Source organism: Chiloscyllium punctatum, chromosome 34, assembly GCF_047496795.1.
Source record: "Chiloscyllium punctatum isolate Juve2018m chromosome 34, sChiPun1.3, whole genome shotgun sequence".
Taxonomy (NCBI): Eukaryota; Metazoa; Chordata; class Chondrichthyes; order Orectolobiformes; family Hemiscylliidae; genus Chiloscyllium; species Chiloscyllium punctatum.
Genome location: NC_092772.1, coordinates 48,633,572 through 48,646,858, shown reverse-complemented (window position 1 = coordinate 48,646,858; position 13,287 = coordinate 48,633,572). Strand labels below are relative to the sequence as shown.

Here is a 13,287-nt window from a genome sequence, read left to right as displayed (position 1 = left end):
GAAAAAAGAAGTTTGTGGATTTCAACTCAACGCTGTAAGTGACAAAAACAGAAGTTGCAGGAAAAGCTCAACAGGTTTGAGAGGAGACAGGTGTCTGTCACTTCAGGGCAATGACCTTGGTGTTTCAGACATCAATTCCCAAGCTCTTGATTGACAAAAACAGCAGCAAGCTGTCAGACCAACAGGGTTTTTTCTGAGCTCGACTCGTTCATCCGGTGGTTGGAGGGTGAACGCTCGTGCTGCCAAAGGAGCCGCTTGGACCACAAACTGGCGTGGAGCGATTCCCGAGCGTTGAAACAGAGTCGGCTTTGGTCGGGTCGGGCAGCACGGTTGACGAGGCCCCAGTGAGATTTGAACTCACGACCCCTGGTTTACAAGACCAGTGCTCTAACCGCTGAGCTATGGAGCCGGGTGGCGCCGCGCTCAGCGCTCGCGGCTGATTGGTTCACACTGGCTGACTCAAAGGGCTTGGGACACAGGTTCCAATCGACCCTCGCGTCACCGTCTGTGCAGTTTGAACATTCTGCCCGCGCGTGGGTTTGCTCCGGCTGCTCCGGTTACCGCTCTCAGTACAAAGATGTGTAGCGTTTGCGGGATTGGCCATGCTTCATTGTCCCATTGTGTCCGGTGATTGTGCGGGCCCGGAAGGGTGGATTAGTCAGCATTCAATGGAGAATGATGCAGTGTGCGCAATGGATCTGGGTCGATTGCTCTCTGCAGGGTCGGTGTTGACGAGATTAGAATAAATTAGATTGGCTACAGTGTGGAAACAGGCCCTTCAGCCCAACAAGTCCACATCGATCCTCTGAAGAGTAACCCGCCCAGACCCGTTTCTCACTGAATAATGCATCGATGACAATTTAGAATGGCCAATTCACTCGACCTGCCCGTCTTTGGACTGTGGGAGGAAACCGGAGCAAACCCACGCAGACTCTGGGAGAATGTGCAAACTCGACACGGAATTGACTCCCGACAGTTGGAATCGAGCCTGGGTCCCTAGTAGCGCTGTTAGGCAGCAGTGAGAACCACTGAGCGACTCGTCGGGCGGAATGGCCTGTTTCCAAACTGGAGAGATCCTATGCTTCTGTGATTTCTGTCCAGACATAATTGGGAATTGTCATTCGCTCGCTTGGAGTGACTGGGGTCAGCGATCTCAAAGTTAAATCCGTCAACACACACAGCCCCGTTCTTTGCCTGCAGAAAAAAGAAGTTTGTGGATTTCAACTCAACGCTGTAAGTGACAAAAACAGAAGTTGCAGGAAAAGCTCAACAGGTTTGAGAGGAGACAGGTGTCTGTCACTTCAGGGTAATGACCTTGGTGTTTCAGACATCAATTCCCAAGCTCTTGATTGACAAAAACAGCAGCAAGCGGTCAGACCAACAGGGTTTTTTCTGAGCTCGACTCGTTCATCCGGTGGTTGGAGGGTGAATGCTCGTGCTGCCAAAGGAGCCGCTTGGACCACAAACTGGCGTGGAGCGATTCCAACAAAGTGCTCCTCAGTCTCATCCCGAGCGTTGAAACAGAGTCGGCTTTGGTCGGGTCGGGCAGCACGGTTGACGAGGCCCCAGTGAGATTTGAACTCACGACCCCTGGTTTACAAGACCAGTGCTCTAACCGCTGAGCTATGGAGCCGGGTGGCGCCGCGCTTAGCGCTCGCGGCTGATTGGTTCACACTGGCTGACTCAAAGCGCTTGGGACACAGGTTCCAATCGACCCTCGCGTCACCGTCTGTGCAGTTTGAACATTCTGCCCGCGCGTGGGTTTGCTCCGGCTGCTCCGGTTACCGCTCTCAGTACAAAGATGTGTAGCGTTTGCGGGATTGGCCATGCTTCATTGTCCCATTGTGTCCGGTGATTGTGCGGGCCCGGAAGGGTGGATTAGTCAGCATTCAATGGAGAATGATGCAGTGTGCGCAATGGATCTGGGTCGATTGCTCTCTGCAGGGTCGGTGTTGACGAGATTAGAATAAATTAGATTGGCTACAGTGTGGAAACAGGCCCTTCAGCCCAACAAGTCCACATCGATCCTCTGAAGAGTAACCCGCCCAGACCCGTTTCTCACTGAATAATGCATCGATGACAATTTAGAATGGCCAATTCACTCGACCTGCCCGTCTTTGGACTGTGGGAGGAAACCGGAGCAAACCCACGCAGACTCTGGGAGAATGTGCAAACTCGACACGGAATCGACTCCCGACAGTTGGAATCGAGCCTGGGTCCCTAGTAGCGCTGTTAGGCAGCAGTGAGAACCACTGAGCGACTCGTCGGGCGGAATGGCCTGTTTCCAAACTGGAGAGATCCTATGCTTCTGTGATTTCTGTCCAGACATAATTGGGAATTGTCATTCGCTCGCTTGGAGTGACTGGGGTCAGCGATCTCAAAGTTAAATCCGTCAACACACACAGCCCCGTTCTTTGCCTGCAGAAAAAAGAAGTTTGTGGATTTCAACTCAACGCTGTAAGTGACAAAAACAGAAGTTGCAGGAAAAGCTCAACAGGTTTGAGAGGAGACAGGTGTCTGTCACTTCAGGGTAATGACCTTGGTGTTTCAGACATCAATTCCCAAGCTCTTGATTGACAAAAACAGCAGCAAGCGGTCAGACCAACAGGGTTTTTTCTGAGCTCGACTCGTTCATCCGGTGGTTGGAGGGTGAACGCTCGTGCTGCCAAAGGAGCCGCTTGGACCACAAACTGGCGTGGAGCGATTCCAACAAAGTGCTCCTCAGTCTCATCCCGAGCGTTGAAACAGAGTCGGCTTTGGTCGGGTCGGGCAGCACGGTTGACGAGGCCCCAGTGAGATTTGAACTCACGACCCCTGGTTTACAAGACCAGTGCTCTAACCGCTGAGCTATGGAGCCGGGTGGCGCCGTGCTTAGCGCTCGCGGCTGATTGGTTCACACTGGCTGACTCAAAGCGCTTGGGACACAGGTTCCAATCGACCCTCGCGTCACCGTCTGTGCAGTTTGAACATTCTGCCCGCGCGTGGGTTTGCTCCGGCTGCTCCGGTTACCGCTCTCAGTACAAAGATGTGTAGCGTTTGCGGGATTGGCCATGCTTCATTGTCCCATTGTGTCCGGTGATTGTGCGGGCCCGGAAGGGTGGATTAGTCAGCATTCAATGGAGAATGATGCAGTGTGCGCAATGGATCTGGGTCGATTGCTCTCTGCAGGGTCGGTGTTGACGAGATTAGAATAAATTAGATTGGCTACAGTGTGGAAACAGGCCCTTCAGCCCAACAAGTCCACATCGATCCTCTGAAGAGTAACCCGCCCAGACCCGTTTCTCACTGAATAATGCATCGATGACAATTTAGAATGGCCAATTCACTCGACCTGCCCGTCTTTGGACTGTGGGAGGAAACCCGAGCAAACCCACGCAGACTCTGGGAGAATGTGCAAACTCGACACGGAATCGACTCCCGACAGTTGGAATCGAGCCTGGGTCCGTAGTAGCGATGTCAGGCAGCAGTGAGAACCACTGAGCGACTCGTCGGGCGGAATGGCCTGTTTCCAAACTGGAGAGATCCTATGCTTCTGTGATTTCTGTCCAGACATAATTGGGAATTGTCATTCGCTCGCTTGGAGTGACTGGGGTCAGCGATCTCAAAGTTAAATCCGTCAACACACACAGCCCCGTTCTTTGCCTGCAGAAAAAAGAAGTTTGTGGATTTCAACTCAACGCTGTAAGTGACAAAAACAGAAGTTGCAGGAAAAGCTCAACAGGTTTGAGAGGAGACAGGTGTCTGTCACTTCAGGGCAATGACCTTGGTGTTTCAGACATCAATTCCCAAGCTCTTGATTGACAAAAACAGCAGCAAGCTGTCAGACCAACAGGGTTTTTTCTGAGCTCGACTCGTTCATCCGGTGGTTGGAGGGTGAACGCTCGTGCTGCCAAAGGAGCCGCTTGGACCACAAACTGGCGTGGAGCGATTCCCGAGCGTTGAAACAGAGTCGGCTTTGGTCGGGTCGGGCAGCACGGTTGACGAGGCCCCAGTGAGATTTGAACTCACGACCCCTGGTTTACAAGACCAGTGCTCTAACCGCTGAGCTATGGAGCCGGGTGGCGCCGCGCTCAGCGCTCGCGGCTGATTGGTTCACACTGGCTGACTCAAAGGGCTTGGGACACAGGTTCCAATCGACCCTCGCGTCACCGTCTGTGCAGTTTGAACATTCTGCCCGCGCGTGGGTTTGCTCCGGCTGCTCCGGTTACCGCTCTCAGTACAAAGATGTGTAGCGTTTGCGGGATTGGCCATGCTTCATTGTCCCATTGTGTCCGGTGATTGTGCGGGCCCGGAAGGGTGGATTAGTCAGCATTCAATGGAGAATGATGCAGTGTGCGCAATGGATCTGGGTCGATTGCTCTCTGCAGGGTCGGTGTTGACGAGATTAGAATAAATTAGATTGGCTACAGTGTGGAAACAGGCCCTTCAGCCCAACAAGTCCACATCGATCCTCTGAAGAGTAACCCGCCCAGACCCGTTTCTCACTGAATAATGCATCGATGACAATTTAGAATGGCCAATTCACTCGACCTGCCCGTCTTTGGACTGTGGGAGGAAACCGGAGCAAACCCACGCAGACTCTGGGAGAATGTGCAAACTCGACACGGAATCGACTCCCGACAGTTGGAATCGAGCCTGGGTCCCTAGTAGCGCTGTTAGGCAGCAGTGAGAACCACTGAGCGACTCGTCGGGCGGAATGGCCTGTTTCCAAACTGGAGAGATCCTATGCTTCTGTGATTTCTGTCCAGACATAATTGGGAATTGTCATTCGCTCGCTTGGAGTGACTGGGGTCAGCGATCTCAAAGTTAAATCCGTCAACACACACAGCCCCGTTCTTTGCCTGCAGAAAAAAGAAGTTTGTGGATTTCAACTCAACGCTGTAAGTGACAAAAACAGAAGTTGCAGGAAAAGCTCAACAGGTTTGAGAGGAGACAGGTGTCTGTCACTTCAGGGTAATGACCTTGGTGTTTCAGACATCAATTCCCAAGCTCTTGATTGACAAAAACAGCAGCAAGCGGTCAGACCAACAGGGTTTTTTCTGAGCTCGACTCGTTCATCCGGTGGTTGGAGGGTGAATGCTCGTGCTGCCAAAGGAGCCGCTTGGACCACAAACTGGCGTGGAGCGATTCCAACAAAGTGCTCCTCAGTCTCATCCCGAGCGTTGAAACAGAGTCGGCTTTGGTCGGGTCGGGCAGCACGGTTGACGAGGCCCCAGTGAGATTTGAACTCACGACCCCTGGTTTACAAGACCAGTGCTCTAACCGCTGAGCTATGGAGCCGGGTGGCGCCGCGCTTAGCGCTCGCGGCTGATTGGTTCACACTGGCTGACTCAAAGCGCTTGGGACACAGGTTCCAATCGACCCTCGCGTCACCGTCTGTGCAGTTTGAACATTCTGCCCGCGCGTGGGTTTGCTCCGGCTGCTCCGGTTACCGCTCTCAGTACAAAGATGTGTAGCGTTTGCGGGATTGGCCATGCTTCATTGTCCCATTGTGTCCGGTGATTGTGCGGGCCCGGAAGGGTGGATTAGTCAGCATTCAATGGAGAATGATGCAGTGTGCGCAATGGATCTGGGTCGATTGCTCTCTGCAGGGTCGGTGTTGACGAGATTAGAATAAATTAGATTGGCTACAGTGTGGAAACAGGCCCTTCAGCCCAACAAGTCCACATCGATCCTCTGAAGAGTAACCCGCCCAGACCCGTTTCTCACTGAATAATGCATCGATGACAATTTAGAATGGCCAATTCACTCGACCTGCCCGTCTTTGGACTGTGGGAGGAAACCGGAGCAAACCCACGCAGACTCTGGGAGAATGTGCAAACTCGACACGGAATCGACTCCCGACAGTTGGAATCGAGCCTGGGTCCCTAGTAGCGCTGTTAGGCAGCAGTGAGAACCACTGAGCGACTCGTCGGGCGGAATGGCCTGTTTCCAAACTGGAGAGATCCTATGCTTCTGTGATTTCTGTCCAGACATAATTGGGAATTGTCATTCGCTCGCTTGGAGTGACTGGGGTCAGCGATCTCAAAGTTAAATCCGTCAACACACACAGCCCCGTTCTTTGCCTGCAGAAAAAAGAAGTTTGTGGATTTCAACTCAACGCTGTAAGTGACAAAAACAGAAGTTGCAGGAAAAGCTCAACAGGTTTGAGAGGAGACAGGTGTCTGTCACTTCAGGGTAATGACCTTGGTGTTTCAGACATCAATTCCCAAGCTCTTGATTGACAAAAACAGCAGCAAGCGGTCAGACCAACAGGGTTTTTTCTGAGCTCGACTCGTTCATCCGGTGGTTGGAGGGTGAACGCTCGTGCTGCCAAAGGAGCCGCTTGGACCACAAACTGGCGTGGAGCGATTCCAACAAAGTGCTCCTCAGTCTCATCCCGAGCGTTGAAACAGAGTCGGCTTTGGTCGGGTCGGGCAGCACGGTTGACGAGGCCCCAGTGAGATTTGAACTCACGACCCCTGGTTTACAAGACCAGTGCTCTAACCGCTGAGCTATGGAGCCGGGTGGCGCCGCGCTTAGCGCTCGCGGCTGATTGGTTCACACTGGCTGACTCAAAGCGCTTGGGACACAGGTTCCAATCGACCCTCGCGTCACCGTCTGTGCAGTTTGAACATTCTGCCCGCGCGTGGGTTTGCTCCGGCTGCTCCGGTTACCGCTCTCAGTACAAAGATGTGTAGCGTTTGCGGGATTGGCCATGCTTCATTGTCCCGTTGTGTCCGGTGATTGTGCGGGCCCGGAAGGGTGGATTAGTCAGCATTCAATGGAGAATGATGCAGTGTGCGCAATGGATCTGGGTCGATTGCTCTCTGCAGGGTCGGTGTTGACGAGATTAGAATAAATTAGATTGGCTACAGTGTGGAAACAGGCCCTTCAGCCCAACAAGTCCACATCGATCCTCTGAAGAGTAACCCGCCCAGACCCGTTTCTCACTGAATAATGCATCGATGACAATTTAGAATGGCCAATTCACTCGACCTGCCCGTCTTTGGACTGTGGGAGGAAACCCGAGCAAACCCACGCAGACTCTGGGAGAATGTGCAAACTCGACACGGAATCGACTCCCGACAGTTGGAATCGAGCCTGGGTCCCTAGTAGCGCTGTCAGGCAGCAGTGAGAACCACTGAGCGACTCGTCGGGCGGAATGGCCTGTTTCCAAACTGGAGAGATCCTATGCTTCTGTGATTTCTGTCCAGACATAATTGGGAATTGTCATTCGCTCGCTTGGAGTGACTGGGGTCAGCGATCTCAAAGTTAAATCCGTCAACACACACAGCCCCGTTCTTTGCCTGCAGAAAAAAGAAGTTTGTGGATTTCAACTCAACGCTGTAAGTGACAAAAACAGAAGTTGCAGGAAAAGCTCAACAGGTTTGAGAGGAGACAGGTGTCTGTCACTTCAGGGTAATGACCTTGGTGTTTCAGACATCAATTCCCAAGCTCTTGATTGACAAAAACAGCAGCAAGCGGTCAGACCAACAGGGTTTTTTCTGAGCTCGACTCGTTCATCCGGTGGTTGGAGGGTGAACGCTCGTGCTGCCAAAGGAGCCGCTTGGACCACAAACTGGCGTGGAGCGATTCCAACAAAGTGCTCCTCAGTCTCATCCCGAGCGTTGAAACAGAGTCGGCTTTGGTCGGGTCGGGCAGCACGGTTGACGAGGCCCCAGTGAGATTTGAACTCACGACCCCTGGTTTACAAGACCAGTGCTCTAACCGCTGAGCTATGGAGCCGGGTGGCGCCGCGCTTAGCGCTCGCGGCTGATTGGTTCACACTGGCTGACTCAAAGCGCTTGGGACACAGGTTCCAATCGACCCTCGCGTCACCGTCTGTGCAGTTTGAACATTCTGCCCGCGCGTGGGTTTGCTCCGGCTGCTCCGGTTACCGCTCTCAGTACAAAGATGTGTAGCGTTTGCGGGATTGGCCATGCTTCATTGTCCCATTGTGTCCGGTGATTGTGCGGGCCCGGAAGGGTGGATTAGTCAGCATTCAATGGAGAATGATGCAGTGTGCGCAATGGATCTGGGTCGATTGCTCTCTGCAGGGTCGGTGTTGACGAGATTAGAATAAATTAGATTGGCTACAGTGTGGAAACAGGCCCTTCAGCCCAACAAGTCCACATCGATCCTCTGAAGAGTAACCCGCCCAGACCCGTTTCTCACTGAATAATGCATCGATGACAATTTAGAATGGCCAATTCACTCGACCTGCCCGTCTTTGGACTGTGGGAGGAAACCCGAGCAAACCCACGCAGACTCTGGGAGAATGTGCAAACTCGACACGGAATCGACTCCCGACAGTTGGAATCGAGCCTGGGTCCCTAGTAGCGCTGTCAGGCAGCAGTGAGAACCACTGAGCGACTCGTCGGGCGGAATGGCCTGTTTCCAAACTGGAGAGATCCTATGCTTCTGTGATTTCTGTCCAGACATAATTGGGAATTGTCATTCGCTCGCTTGGAGTGACTGGGGTCAGCGATCTCAAAGTTAAATCCGTCAACACACACAGCCCCGTTCTTTGCCTGCAGAAAAAAGAAGTTTGTGGATTTCAACTCAACGCTGTAAGTGACAAAAACAGAAGTTGCAGGAAAAGCTCAACAGGTTTGAGAGGAGACAGGTGTCTGTCACTTCAGGGTAATGACCTTGGTGTTTCAGACATCAATTCCCAAGCTCTTGATTGACAAAAACAGCAGCAAGCTGTCAGACCAACAGGGTTTTTTCTGAGCTCGACTCGTTCATCCGGTGGTTGGGGGGTGAACGCTCGTGCTGCCAAAGGAGCCGCTTGGAGCACAAACTGGCGTGGAGCGATTCCAACAAAGTGCTCCTCAGTCTCAAACCCGAGCGTTGAAACAGAGTCGGCTCTGGCCGGGTCGGGCAGCACGGATGACGAGGCCCCAGTGAGATTTGAACTCACGACCCCTGGTTTACAAAACCAGTGCTCTAACCGCTGAGCTATGGAGCCGGGTGGCGCTGCGCTCAGCGCTCGCGGCTGATTGGTTCACACTGGCTGACTCAAAGCGCTTGGGACACAGGTTCCAATCGACCCTCGCGTCACCGTCTGTGCAGTTTGAACATTCTGCCCGCGCGTGGGTTTGCTCCGGCTGCTCCGGTTACCGCTCTCAGTACAAAGATGTGTAGCGTTTGCGGGATTGGCCATGCTTCATTGTCCCATTGTGTCCGGTGATTGTGCGGGCCCGGAAGGGTGGATTAGTCAGCATTCAATGGAGAATGATGCAGTGTGCGCAATGGATCTGGGTCGATTGCTCTCTGCAGGGTCGGTGTTGACGAGATTAGAATAAATTAGATTGGCTACAGTGTGGAAACAGGCCCTTCAGCCCAACAAGTCCACATCGATCCTCTGAAGAGTAACCCGCCCAGACCCGTTTCTCACTGAATAATGCATCGATGACAATTTAGAATGGCCAATTCACTCGACCTGCCCGTCTTTGGACTGTGGGAGGAAACCCGAGCAAACCCACGCAGACTCTGGGAGAATGTGCAAACTCGACACGGAATCGACTCCCGACAGTTGGAATCGAGCCTGGGTCCCTAGTAGCGCTGTCAGGCAGCAGTGAGAACCACTGAGCGACTCGTCGGGCGGAATGGCCTGTTTCCAAACTGGAGAGATCCTATGCTTCTGTGATTTCTGTCCAGACATAATTGGGAATTGTCATTCGCTCGCTTGGAGTGACTGGGGTCAGCGATCTCAAAGTTAAATCCGTCAACACACATAGCCCCGTTCTTTGCCTGCAGAAAAAAGAAGTTTGTGGATTTCAACTCAACGCTGTAAGTGACAAAAACAGAAGTTGCAGGAAAAGCTCAACAGGTTTGAGAGGAGACAGGTGTCTGTCACTTCAGGGCAATGACCTTGGTGTTTCAGACATCAATTCCCAAGCTCTTGATTGACAAAAACAGCAGCAAGCTGTCAGACCAACAGGGTTTTTTCTGAGCTCGACTCGTTCATCCGGTGGTTGGAGGGTGAACGCTCGTGCTGCCAAAGGAGCCGCTTGGACCACAAACTGGCGTGGAGCGATTCCAACAAAGTGCTCCTCAGTCTCATCCCGAGCGTTGAAACAGAGTCGGCTTTGGTCGGGTCGGGCAGCACGGTTGACGAGGCCCCAGTGAGATTTGAACTCACGACCCCTGGTTTACAAGACCAGTGCTCTAACCGCTGAGCTATGGAGCCGGGTGGCGCCGCGCTTAGCGCTCGCGGCTGATTGGTTCACACTGGCTGACTCAAAGCGCTTGGGACACAGGTTCCAATCGACCCTCGCGTCACCGTCTGTGCAGTTTGAACATTCTGCCCGCGCGTGGGTTTGCTCCGGCTGCTCCGGTTACCGCTCTCAGTACAAAGATGTGTAGCGTTTGCGGGATTGGCCATGCTTCATTGTCCCATTGTGTCCGGTGATTGTGCGGGCCCGGAAGGGTGGATTAGTCAGCATTCAATGGAGAATGATGCAGTGTGCGCAATGGATCTGGGTCGATTGCTCTCTGCAGGGTCGGTGTTGACGAGATTAGAATAAATTAGATTGGCTACAGTGTGGAAACAGGCCCTTCAGCCCAACAAGTCCACATCGATCCTCTGAAGAGTAACCCGCCCAGACCCGTTTCTCACTGAATAATGCATCGATGACAATTTAGAATGGCCAATTCACTCGACCTGCCCGTCTTTGGACTGTGGGAGGAAACCGGAGCAAACCCACGCAGACTCTGGGAGAATGTGCAAACTCGACACGGAATCGACTCCCGACAGTTGGAATCGAGCCTGGGTCCCTAGTAGCGCTGTTAGGCAGCAGTGAGAACCACTGAGCGACTCGTCGGGCGGAATGGCCTGTTTCCAAACTGGAGAGATCCTATGCTTCTGTGATTTCTGTCCAGACATAATTGGGAATTGTCATTCGCTCGCTTGGAGTGACTGGGGTCAGCGATCTCAAAGTTAAATCCGTCAACACACACAGCCCCGTTCTTTGCCTGCAGAAAAAAGAAGTTTGTGGATTTCAACTCAACGCTGTAAGTGACAAAAACAGAAGTTGCAGGAAAAGCTCAACAGGTTTGAGAGGAGACAGGTGTCTGTCACTTCAGGGTAATGACCTTGGTGTTTCAGACATCAATTCCCAAGCTCTTGATTGACAAAAACAGCAGCAAGCTGTCAGACCAACAGGGTTTTTTCTGAGCTCGACTCGTTCATCCGGTGGTTGGAGGGTGAGCGCTCGTGCTGCCAAAGGAGCCGCTTGGACCACAAACTGGCGTGGAGCGATTCCAACAAAGTGCTCCTCAGTCTCATCCCGAGCGTTGAAACAGAGTCGGCTTTGGTCGGGTCGGGCAGCACGGTTGACGAGGCCCCAGTGAGATTTGAACTCACGACCCCTGGTTTACAAGACCAGTGCTCTAACCGCTGAGCTATGGAGCCGGGTGGCGCTGCGCTCAGCGCTCGCGGCTGATTGGTTCACACTGGCTGACTCAAAGCGCTTGGGACACAGGTTCCAATCGACCCTCGCGTCACCGTCTGTGCAGTTTGAACATTCTGCCCGCGCGTGGGTTTGCTCCGGCTGCTCCGGTTACCGCTCTCAGTACAAAGATGTGTAGCGTTTGCGGGATTGGCCATGCTTCATTGTCCCATTGTGTCCGGTGATTGTGCGGGCCCGGAAGGGTGGATTAGTCAGCATTCAATGGAGAATGATGCAGTGTGCGCAATGGATCTGGGTCGATTGCTCTCTGCAGGGTCGGTGTTGACGAGATTAGAATAAATTAGATTGGCTACAGTGTGGAAACAGGCCCTTCAGCCCAACAAGTCCACATCGATCCTCTGAAGAGTAACCCGCCCAGACCCGTTTCTCACTGAATAATGCATCGATGACAATTTAGAATGGCCAATTCACTCGACCTGCCCGTCTTTGGACTGTGGGAGGAAACCGGAGCAAACCCACGCAGACTCTGGGAGAATGTGCAAACTCGACACGGAATCGACTCCCGACAGTTGGAATCGAGCCTGGGTCCCTAGTAGCGCTGTTAGGCAGCAGTGAGAACCACTGAGCGACTCGTCGGGCGGAATGGCCTGTTTCCAAACTGGAGAGATCCTATGCTTCTGTGATTTCTGTCCAGACATAATTGGGAATTGTCATTCGCTCGCTTGGAGTGACTGGGGTCAGCGATCTCAAAGTTAAATCCGTCAACACACACAGCCCCGTTCTTTGCCTGCAGAAAAAAGAAGTTTGTGGATTTCAACTCAACGCTGTAAGTGACAAAAACAGAAGTTGCAGGAAAAGCTCAACAGGTTTGAGAGGAGACAGGTGTCTGTCACTTCAGGGCAATGACCTTGGTGTTTCAGACATCAATTCCCAAGCTCTTGATTGACAAAAACAGCAGCAAGCTGTCAGACCAACAGGGTTTTTTCTGAGCTCGACTCGTTCATCCGGTGGTTGGAGGGTGAACGCTCGTGCTGCCAAAGGAGCCGCTTGGACCACAAACTGGCGTGGAGCGATTCCAACAAAGTGCTCCTCAGTCTCATCCCGAGCGTTGAAACAGAGTCGGCTTTGGTCGGGTCGGGCAGCACGGTTGACGAGGCCCCAGTGAGATTGGAACTCACGACCCCTGGTTTACAAGACCAGTGCTCTAACCGCTGAGCTATGGAGCCGGGTGGCGCCGCGTTCAGCGCTCGCGGCTGATTGGTTCACACTGGCTGACTCAAAGCGCTTGGGACACAGGTTCCAATCGACCCTCGCGTCACCGTCTGTGCAGTTTGAACATTCTGCCCGCGCGTGGGTTTGCTCCGGCTGCTCCGGTTACCGCTCTCAGTACAAAGATGTGTAGCGTTTGCGGGATTGGCCATGCTTCATTGTCCCATTGTGTCCGGTGATTGTGCGGGCCCGGAAGGGTGGATTAGTCAGCATTCAATGGAGAATGATGCAGTGTGTGCAATGGATCTGGGTCGATTGCTCTCTGCAGGGTCGGTGTTGACGAGATTAGAATAAATTAGATTGGCTACAGTGTGGAAACAGGCCCTTCAGCCCAACAAGTCCACATCGATCCTCTGAAGAGTAACCCGCCCAGACCCGTTTCTCACTGAATAATGCATCGATGACAATTTAGAATGGCCAATTCACTCGACCTGCCCGTCTTTGGACTGTGGGAGGAAACCCGAGCAAACCCACGCAGACTCTGGGAGAATGTGCAAACTCGACACGGAATCGACTCCCGACAGTTGGAATCGAGCCTGGGTCCCTAGTAGCGCTGTCAGGCAGCAGTGAGAACCACTGAGCGACTCGTCGGGCGGAATGGCCTGTTTCCAAACTGGAG

General features: G+C 52.9%; 11 non-coding genes across 11 annotated transcripts; all 11 read right to left on the bottom strand.

The window, feature by feature from the left end:
• Positions 1-336: 336 nt before the first annotated feature.
• On the bottom strand, positions 337-409 carry trnat-ugu (transfer RNA threonine (anticodon UGU)). The gene has a single exon. It is a non-coding gene; the product is annotated as a tRNA-Thr (tRNA).
• A 1,151-nt stretch (positions 410-1,560) lies between these two features.
• On the bottom strand, positions 1,561-1,633 carry trnat-ugu (transfer RNA threonine (anticodon UGU)). Its single transcript has one exon. It is a non-coding gene; the product is annotated as a tRNA-Thr (tRNA).
• Positions 1,634-2,784: 1,151 nt separating this feature from the next.
• On the bottom strand, positions 2,785-2,857 carry trnat-ugu (transfer RNA threonine (anticodon UGU)). Its single transcript has one exon. It is a non-coding gene; the product is annotated as a tRNA-Thr (tRNA).
• A 1,126-nt stretch (positions 2,858-3,983) lies between these two features.
• On the bottom strand, positions 3,984-4,056 carry trnat-ugu (transfer RNA threonine (anticodon UGU)). The gene has a single exon. It is a non-coding gene; the product is annotated as a tRNA-Thr (tRNA).
• A 1,151-nt stretch (positions 4,057-5,207) lies between these two features.
• Positions 5,208-5,280, bottom strand: trnat-ugu (transfer RNA threonine (anticodon UGU)). Its single transcript has one exon. It is a non-coding gene; the product is annotated as a tRNA-Thr (tRNA).
• Positions 5,281-6,431: 1,151 nt separating this feature from the next.
• trnat-ugu (transfer RNA threonine (anticodon UGU)) lies at positions 6,432-6,504 on the bottom strand. Its single transcript has one exon. It is a non-coding gene; the product is annotated as a tRNA-Thr (tRNA).
• Positions 6,505-7,655: 1,151 nt separating this feature from the next.
• Positions 7,656-7,728, bottom strand: trnat-ugu (transfer RNA threonine (anticodon UGU)). The gene has a single exon. It is a non-coding gene; the product is annotated as a tRNA-Thr (tRNA).
• Positions 7,729-8,880: 1,152 nt separating this feature from the next.
• trnat-ugu (transfer RNA threonine (anticodon UGU)) lies at positions 8,881-8,953 on the bottom strand. Its single transcript has one exon. It is a non-coding gene; the product is annotated as a tRNA-Thr (tRNA).
• A 1,151-nt stretch (positions 8,954-10,104) lies between these two features.
• On the bottom strand, positions 10,105-10,177 carry trnat-ugu (transfer RNA threonine (anticodon UGU)). The gene has a single exon. It is a non-coding gene; the product is annotated as a tRNA-Thr (tRNA).
• A 1,151-nt stretch (positions 10,178-11,328) lies between these two features.
• Positions 11,329-11,401, bottom strand: trnat-ugu (transfer RNA threonine (anticodon UGU)). Its single transcript has one exon. It is a non-coding gene; the product is annotated as a tRNA-Thr (tRNA).
• A 1,151-nt stretch (positions 11,402-12,552) lies between these two features.
• Positions 12,553-12,625, bottom strand: trnat-ugu (transfer RNA threonine (anticodon UGU)). Its single transcript has one exon. It is a non-coding gene; the product is annotated as a tRNA-Thr (tRNA).
• Between the last annotated feature and the right edge of the window lie 662 nt (positions 12,626-13,287).